The sequence below is a fragment of the Nyctereutes procyonoides genome, unplaced genomic scaffold (assembly GCF_905146905.1).
Source record: "Nyctereutes procyonoides isolate TBG_1078 unplaced genomic scaffold, NYPRO_anot_genome, whole genome shotgun sequence".
NCBI classification, from domain to species: Eukaryota; Metazoa; Chordata; class Mammalia; order Carnivora; family Canidae; genus Nyctereutes; species Nyctereutes procyonoides.
The window spans coordinates 37,633,203-37,642,699 of NW_026575049.1; the positions used below are offsets into that span (position 1 = coordinate 37,633,203).

At 40.3% G+C, this 9,497-nt stretch overlaps 1 pseudogene; it reads left to right on the forward strand.

Annotated features, from left to right (window-relative positions):
- Positions 1-928: 928 nt before the first annotated feature.
- On the forward strand, positions 929-4,565 carry LOC129512164 (protein SET-like; annotated as a pseudogene).
- The last annotated feature ends 4,932 nt before the right edge of the window (positions 4,566-9,497 follow it).

Sequence of the window (9,497 nt, forward strand, 5' to 3'; positions counted from 1 at the left end):
TGTGACCCTCAACAAAATGAAAGACAATATAATTAGTATCGTAAATACTGCATACAGCCAAAAAGTTGGGAATGGTGTTTTCCCAGATTTTTCAGCACAATCATTAAAAGCAAGTTGAGTTTGTAATGCAGCCTGTTTGATAGGGAAGCATTTGCTGATGCAATTTCTAATGAGATGTGAGCTTAATAAACTTTAAATCCAGAACTGGAAACCAACAACGACAGAAGCTATAGATGAACAGTGGGGGAAAGTAGTGTGTGGTGATTAAATGTCAAAGGAACAGCACCAGGAAACTGCTGACAGTGGAGGTGATGGACACCCTCTAGAGGGAGGAGAGGGGAAGGGAAAGAGCACTGCACACAGAGCCACAGAGCACAGGACAGTCATCCCCACCCAGCGCTGCCATAGACCATCCTGACTGCAGGCACCTTTTGTGCAGAACCTCGAAAATACAGATGCACTTCCATACACAACTTCTCCCAGAATCATGGGAATGCTTGTTTGAATTTATGAAAATATCTGGTCAGGAAGTAGTGGCAGAGAAGACACAGGATCCGGAAAAGGCTAAGAGCAGACACAGTGCAGGGCACAGAAAGGGTGGGGGAACTTGCAGTGCTGCTTTAGGTGTAGTATCAAGAATTTCAGCCCTGGATTTCCCAGAGAAGTGAAATCACATGGCATTTGTCTTTCTCTGCCTGACTACATACAAATGAACAAATGAACGACAACAACGAAAAGAGAAACAGACTCCTAAATGCACAGAAACAAAGTGGTGGTTGCCAGAGGGGAGGTGAGTGAGAGAGATGGGACAAATAGTTGAAGGGGAGTAAGAGGTCCATACTTCCAGTTAAACAAATAAGTCACGAGGATGGAAAGTATAGCACAGGGAATATAGTCAATGATATTGTCATCGTGTTTTAGGTGACAGATGGCGATTAAACTCGTGGTGAGCATCGTGTAATGGATAGAATTATTGAATCACTATGTTGTACATCTGAAACTAATATAGATTGTCAACTATACTTCACTGAAAAAAACAAAAAAGCCCTTCAGCCCTAGACTTGAGTGGGTAAGACGGTGGAACCAAGAAAGGAGATGTCAACGGGTTGGGGACAGAAGTTAGAAAGCCCTTGAAGACCGTGGGCACACAATGAAATGTTCCATTAGTATCCTAGGTAAAATATATCATTCCATCAATCTATTAAGGAAAATAAACCCAATTTCGAGGTAAAAGGTTTAGTGAACAAGAGATGATAATGCATTTAATTTCACAAATCCAGCTCTGTAATTCTCAGCTATGCAAAATGCCAATGTCTAGCCTCTCAGTGTGATATCATCACTTTAATGGGTATCAAACTACTTTAAAAAGTCCTTGTAGTTTCCCTCATATGTTACTATGCCTTAACATATAGCAGGTCCTCCAAATGCCATTTTCCTCATAAAATATATAAGCTCTTAAGCCTTGAATCCTTCTACTGAAGGATCTTCAGGGACATCACACTTGTAGCTGCAGAAGGAATGTTGTTCTGTGACTCCTGTTCACAATGATAAGAGAGATGTGGGAAAACCATACACACACACACACACACACACACACACACACACGTGATTATATACAGTATATTTTGTGTGGAGAAGGAATTCTATGCTGAATTTAGGCAATATTTTTATAAAATTTGATAATACCTTTAGGATCATGAAGGGATCATTGCAGATTATATAGGAAATCCACCCCTAATGACACATTGACAGCCTGTCAGATCCACAGATTTCACAGACTTGCAGTGCCTGGTCTTATAATTGTCATTTTATTGCAAAGAAAACAGAGAGAATCCTACCAGTCCCAGACTTGTACTAGACGCTTCCATGAATGTTCCCTATTCAGTCTTCACAGAAAATATAAGATAGGGATTTTGAATCCTAGATTTATAGAGGTTAAACTGAAACTTAGATTAGTAAAAAATTGAGCATACCTTACTAGTGGCTCCAAAGTTCCCCTATGGGATAGCCTTGGGGCAGCAAGCTGGTTGAAGAACTTGCAGAATGTCATGTTTACACAGCAAACAGGCACTTACATGGATCATCAGTTTCAAGCAGAAGAGCTTAAAGCAGGACAGAGTTGAGGCAGAAAGGTGATGTCTCTCCCAATGACCCCCAGTCCCTGCCACCCTCTGAAATTTGCTCAGCCTTGCCAGGATGAAAATCTGAATCTGCCATTCCAAAGTCAATTCATTTTCTAGAGAAGAAATCTGCAGCTAGAACCAGAGGAGAGGAAACTCATTTCACACTTTTACATAAAATTCACCTGTAGTTTTTTTAATCATTCTTTTTTAAGATTGGGATACTAAATGGTATTGACTGCTAAAGCTACTTTTCTAAACATTATTGTGTGAGGACCATATTAAACTGAGATACTGGGCCAGGGTAAGACTGAGGGGGACACTTGACGGGATGAGCACTGGGTGTTATTCTGTATATTGATAAATTTAACACCAATAAAAAATTAATTTATTAAAAAAATAAATGAAATTAGCAAAGCTGAAAAAAAAAAAGAAACTTGCAGTATCTGGTATGCTTTTAGCTCAAACTTTGTCAAGAAGTGAAGCACGGGCCACTGTTTCTGGAGGCAGTAAGTCCTCAGGTTTCCATCCCATTTCCCTACCACATTTAGACTTTTGCCACCAAAGTCACTGCCTTGAAGAATGACTTAAAAGTTAAAATAAAAGTTCCAGGCAAGAGAGAGAGAGGAAGGGGTGGGTTGCAAGGGGAGGCAGTGTCCTGGCTAGTCCTGAGAACTTCACAAAGGATAATAGACTCGCCTGATGAAGATCAATGATGTGGGTCTCACAGCCATTAGTATTCACTAGCTGTTCATCTCGAATGGGGAGATTGATAGCACTGGCTATTTATTTGAGAAGAGTTACACAGCTTGACATATTCTCTGTTTCTCTTTTCCTCCAGAGACTCAGTAACACCACAATTAGGGAAAATTACTGTGCTAAAGGCAAGCAGTACAAAAATCTGGTTTTCTTCTTGCTTTTGGCAATCCCACTTGCTCTCTCCTCATTCACCTTACCTGTGTTCTAGAAACAAAGGACCTAATTTTCTAACAAAACTCTTGATACTTAATTTAGTAGCAAGCTATATCAAGGCAGTCTTGGAGGATTGATAAGCTGCTGTACTTAATTTTTTTTTTAAGACTCAAGATAATACATGCTCTCAAAACTGAGTATAAGTCAACTAAAATACAACCAAATGTTACACATAGCCTGTCAGTTTCCACAACATCTTGGTTTATTATGGTAAAGTCTGATTTTTTTGCTATCCATATTGTTATTCTCACAATTTTGGCCACATCACTTCAAAATTAAGTCAAACTGATATGACTACTTTTTTTTTTTACTAATTTGATTACTGTGCTTACCTTGATCCCACATGTGATATTGCTTTGTCTGAATGTAAAACAAAAAATAAGTGTAGGATTTGCAGATAATAAGGGGGAGAGTGAAGATTTAAAAAAATAAATGAACTGTAAAGAGCAATAAAGAATGGTCAGAAGGCAGTATGTGGAGGCAAGATGACTAGGAAGCAGGACTGGACACATAACTTGTGAAGCCCAATGCAAAATGAAGATGCAGGACCCCTTGTTCAAAAATTATTAAGGAGTAATCGGAGCTTCTTCCTGACGTGCCCCTCTCCCACTTTGTGAAGTTTCCTCACAGCCTGGCCCCCAAGTGCCAGTCCTCGCTTGCACCTCAAACTAAGAAACCAAGGCTGCCTCTGGCCTCCAAGCCGGAGGAGACATCGACCTCTCAGCACTTGCTGAAGGGACAAAAAGAACAGCAAGGAGCAATTGAACATATTGATGAAGTACAAAATGAAATAGACAGACTTAATGAACAAGCCAGTGAGGAGATTTTGAAAGTAGAACAGAAATATAACAAACTCTGCCAACCATTTTTTTCAGAAGAGGTCGGAATTGATTGCCATAATCCCCAATTTGGGGGCAACAACATTTGTCAACCATCCACAAGTGTCTGCACTGCTTGGGGAGGAGGATGAAGAGGCGCTGCATTATTTGACAAGAGTCGAAGTGACAGAATTTGAAGATATTAAATCAGGTTATGGAATAGATTTTTATTTTGATGAAAACCCTTACTTTGAAAATAAAGTTTTCTCCAAAGAATTTCATCTGAATGAAAGTGCTGATCCATGGTCAAAGTCCACTGAAATCACCTGGTTTACTGACCATTCTGATGCAGTGCAGATGAGTTAGGAGAGGTCGCAGATGAGTTAGGAGAGGTCATCAAAGATGATATTTGGCCAAATCCATTACAGTACTACTTGGTTCCTGATATGGATGATGAAGAAGGAGAAGGAGAAGAAGAAGATGAAGATGAAGAAAAGAAGAAGAAGAAGAAGAAGAAGAAGAAGAAGAAGAAGAAGAAGAAGAAGAAGAAGAAGAAGGATTGGAAGATATTGATGAAGAAGGAGATGAGGATGAAGGTGAAGAAGATGAAGATGAGGGAGAGGAAAGAGAGGAAGATGAAGGAGAAGATGACTAATGGAACACTGATTCCAACCTTCCTTTTTTAATTTTCTCCAGTCCCTGGGAGCAAGTTGCATCTCTTTTTTTTTCCCCTTCCTCTTGTGCTCATTTGCCCTGTTTTTTGAAGTCTCTTTTCTCTCCCTTTATACCATTGTTCTCAACATATTTTGGGGGGAAGTACCTTAGGCAGAATACAGCAGGAAAAGAATCCCTACCCCTTTCTGTTCCAAATTCATTTTTATTCCTTCCTGTCTCAACAAAAACTTTATGGAATCAACACCACTGTGTTCTGTGGGGAAAAAAGAAAAAACTTCTGCTCCCTTAGCTCTGCTGGAAGCTGGAGGGTGGTAGGCCCCTGTGTAGTCGTGCATAGAATTCTAGCTTTTTTCCTCCTTTCTCTGTATATTGGGCTCAGAGATTACACTGTGTCTCTATGTGAATATGGACAGTTAGCATTTACCAACATGTACCTGTCTACTTTCTCGCTTAAAAAAAGGGAAAAAAAAACATTAAAAAAGGGGTTATAGAAGGTCAGCAAAGGGTGGGTTTGAGATGTTTGGGTGAGTTAAGTGGGCATTCTGACAACATGGCTTCTCCTTTGGCATGTTTAATTGTGAGGTTTAACGGGCATCCTTGCAGTTTAAGATGACACTTTCAAAATAAATCTCTCCTAATGATGACTTGAGCCCTGCCACTCGATGGGAGAATCAGCAGAACCTGTAGGATCTTATTTGGAATTGACATTCTCTATTGTAATTTTGTTCCTGTTTATTTTTAAATTTTCTTTTTGTTTCACTGGAAAGGAAAGATGCTCAGTTTTAATTTTTAATTCTTATTTATTTATGATAGTCACACAGAGAGAGAGAGAGAGAGGCAGAGACACAGGCAGAAGGAGAAGCAGGCTCCATGCACCGGGAGCCCGACGTGGGATTCGATCCCGGGTCTCCAGGATCGCGCCCTGGGCCAAAGGCAGGCGCAAAACCGCTGCGCCACCCAGGGATCCCAGATGCTCAGTTTTAAACATTAAAAGTGTACAGGTTGCTTTGTTACAATAACACTAAATGTGTACAAAAAATTATTAAGAATTTCAATATGATAGAGCATTAAGCCAAACAGTGCCCTTCCCAGCTCAGAGCTCTGTAGGATTGCATAGGTCACCATAGAGCCAGCTCTGCCTCACAGTTAACTTTCTGTGTCAACTTGACTGACTACGAGATGCTTGGATTAAACATCATTTCTAGATATATGTGTGTGCTTCATGATATTAATATTTGAATCAGTGGCATCTGTAGGTTGCCCTCCCCAGTGTGGGTAAGCATCATCCAATCCATTGAAGCTCTCAATAGAACAAAAGAAGGAAGAAGGAAGATTTTGCCCCTTTTTCCCTGCCTCCATGTTTGAGTAGGACATCTCATCTCATCTTCTTGGGCTTTTGGACTGGGATTTATACCATCAATTCCCCTGATTCTCAGGCCTTCATATTCAGAGTGAATTATACCACTGGCTTTCCTAGGTTCCCAGCTCACAGATAGCCACATGGGACTTCTTAGCCTCCATAATCACACAAGCCAATTCTCCATAATCAATCTCCTACTAGTTTTGATTCTCAGGAAAACCCTAACTAATATATCTCTCCAACAGGACTATCTTTTTTGTGTATTATGCATAAAATATATTTTCTTAGAAATCCATGTTGCTTCCCTGGATGAGAGAAAACAAAATATATGCACAGTACCTGGTCTCCCTCTGGGACAACCTTTCTGTTAAGTTTCAGTCCAGTTGATTTGGAATTCCAAAGAACTCCTAAATTTAGGGATGGATCATTCCTTTCCTATGACTTCCCAAGTTTTTATTTACCTCCTTAGCCTAAATTGGTGAGATAAAAGGATAAGGTTAGTGTTTCCTCTAAGAGACCTTTTCAATCTGAGTCAACCATGAAAAGGTGAGTATATCCTATGGGTTTATGTTATAAATATAAATATTGTTCACCTTGCATTCTGGTTGTCTTCTGCCTACATATTTAGCTTGACAAAGTATGTACAGCAGACTTTTCTGAGAAGGAGAATATATTCAGATTCCAGTTATGATAATCCACAGCAAACAGAATCAGTTTTGCTGTCATAAATGTAGCATCTATCCTGTGGGAGTTATCCCAGGGCTCCTTTGCCACTCCCTCCCCCCAAACGGGAGTGTCCTCTCACCCGGCTGTACTTTCCCAGTCTTAATGCTTGGCTTAAACTTCATCTTCCAAACAACAGTCTCATCTTCCCATGGCGACCAAACTCTCCCATGAACCGTGGAACACTTGTCTGGAGCAGATTTTCCAAAGTGATCCTTTGAAGCACAGAAAGGAAGCACAACAACATCTATTTATATTTACTTTTAATATAAAAGTTTGATCCTTTGTGCTTTTCTTTTATGATGCACATATATGGTGTTTTGTTTTAAGAGGTGGGGTAAAATATTTATACAAATATTTATTTAAAAATAAATACACACAAGTGCTACTTTTTAAGGTAGGGGTACACAGTTAAAATATATTGGAATAGGGATCCCTGGGTGGCGCAGCGGTTTGGCGCCTGCCTTTGGCCCAGGGCGCGATCCTGGAGACCCGGGATCGAATCCCACGTCGGGCTCCCGGTGTATGGAGCCTGCTTCTCCCTCTGCCTATGTCTCTGCCTCTCTCTCTCTCACTGTGTGCCTATCATAAATAAATAAAAAAAATATATTGGAATAACTAAGTTATTGGGTTTATGCCAAGTCTTTGGAGCTCAACCTTGTCCTCTGATGATCCAAGGTTTGGCAGAAATCCTGCTTCCAATAGAATAGACCACCCAGGATCATGGCTTTTTAAAGTACTCTACGGCTCTGTTCCAATCTTCAGGTATGACCCTATTGGATGTTTACATCTGACAATTAAAACTAAAGTTTCTATATTTAGGGATTTATTCCCCACTCCCAGCCTCCAGTAGAAAAGGAGATTGAGAACCATTAGATCTGTTAGTTAGCTCTTCTTTTCTTCACATCTAGGATTCTGGGGTCCCAGTATTTCTTAACAAGCCCTTGTAAATTGTACTGCACTTTACAGGCAGCTGGATGTGTGTGTGTGCATGTGTGTGTATAGAGGAGATGGAGGTGTGAAATGAAGTCAAGCAAGAAGTAAGGAAATGAATTTGGGGTGGGTCAGGGGTGAGGGTGTAGTCACCCTCTATCTACTTTTCAATACTCTGCAATTTGCTGAGAGGCCATGTATGCCTCCCTGTCAGCCCTTATAATTGTGCCATTAAAACTCAGCTCTCACATCCTCTTCCATTTGGGTGCCCCATCTGACCCACTCTGAAAGGGGTTAGGAATGATTGAAGAATTGGAAGCTCCACTACTGCAGCCATATGACAGCTAACCATCAAAGAGAGAAGAAAATTCATCCCACCGTAAACCAACTCCCTGGTTCAGAAGCATAGTTTACTCACTATGCTTTGCAATAAATCCTGCCAGATTATATGATACTGTACCGTTTATTTTCAAGATACAAGATCCATAAGAAGCCATACGAAGTGGCTACAAGTTAACCACTGCTGTATCTGCACCAAGATATGGGCAATTTGGAGGTAAGTTTTGGCAAAGAAATAGAAATATTTTTTGCTTCATATCTAATTTTCAGGTTTAATGAGCTATTGGAGCCAGAGTCTGGTGAATGGAAGAATTTCCTAGCATCAAATTAAGTCTGGAGAACAAGCTGAGAAGGAAGGTGGTGATGTCCTGGCCGGGATGTGCCACCCTTGAATTCTGATAGGTTTTGTAGCTGGATGGTTCCTGCCATTAGAGAGGAGAGAAGGCACCTCTCTGTATGGTGGATTTTTTTAAATCATTCCCAGTTTCCCCCACTCTACACTGAGAGGATGTTGTCCAACATGGCATTGGCTGTTGATCATCCTTGGGAAAAATGACTGGTATAATTAAAATAAATAATCCCAAAAGGTCATTTTTAGACTGGTATTTAGACTACCTTAGCAGAATTGAAAGTTCAAAAATGCTTATGAAATTTCATTTTGCCCTGCCCCGTTCCCCCATAAGCACCTAAAGGGCTAGTTCATAGCAATAGAGGACAGCACTGAGTGGATGTCAAACAGTGGTCAGGTTGGGCCATCAGCTTGGACTGGGCATCATGCTCAGCAGGTGATTCCTGTTATCTCATTTAATACCCTATGAATCCTATAATAAAGCATCATTCCTCTAATTCTTACATGAGGATACTGAGGCATAAACATTTAAGTAACTCACCCAAGGTCCAGTAGTTAGTAAAGTGTGAGGATTTAAGTCTATCAGGAAAACCAAAACCCTTTTTGCTGTTGGAATGATTCCAGTTGTTGAGCAAAACTAGGGCTGGGAAGAGGACCAGAACAATAAGCAGTTGGCACGAGGAGATAACAATGGGCTTACCTAAGCCGCAGGATATGTCAGGAGGTTAGAGTTAAGGAAGTCCAAAATACACCCTGATATTACTGGATGGTGGTTAAGGCGTCAATGAACAGAGGCAAAGTTAAGTAATGGGACACATCCAGGACAAAGAAAAGGTTGCTCAGACTCCATGATGGGAATTCAACCTGGCAATATTTAGAATGAATTGTTTTATCTTCTTCACTAATAAAAACAAAAGTAGAACATTCCTCAAAAGAGAAAAAAGATTCCAGATAAAACTAAGTTGAAAAAATAATCTATTTATAATATCTATACTATACTATGCTCACTTGACACGCATACATATGTTACTGGAGCATGAAAATGCATCAGTGCAAAAATAGTGCTGACTTCTATGCTGCTGATACTTGCTAGTGTGTTCATGATTGGGATAGAAATACCTGCCATAAACCGTTGGAGGACACTCAAATTACACCATTTCAAGAATGGCGCAGACCATAAATACTCAGTAATAGGCCCTAATATTTAA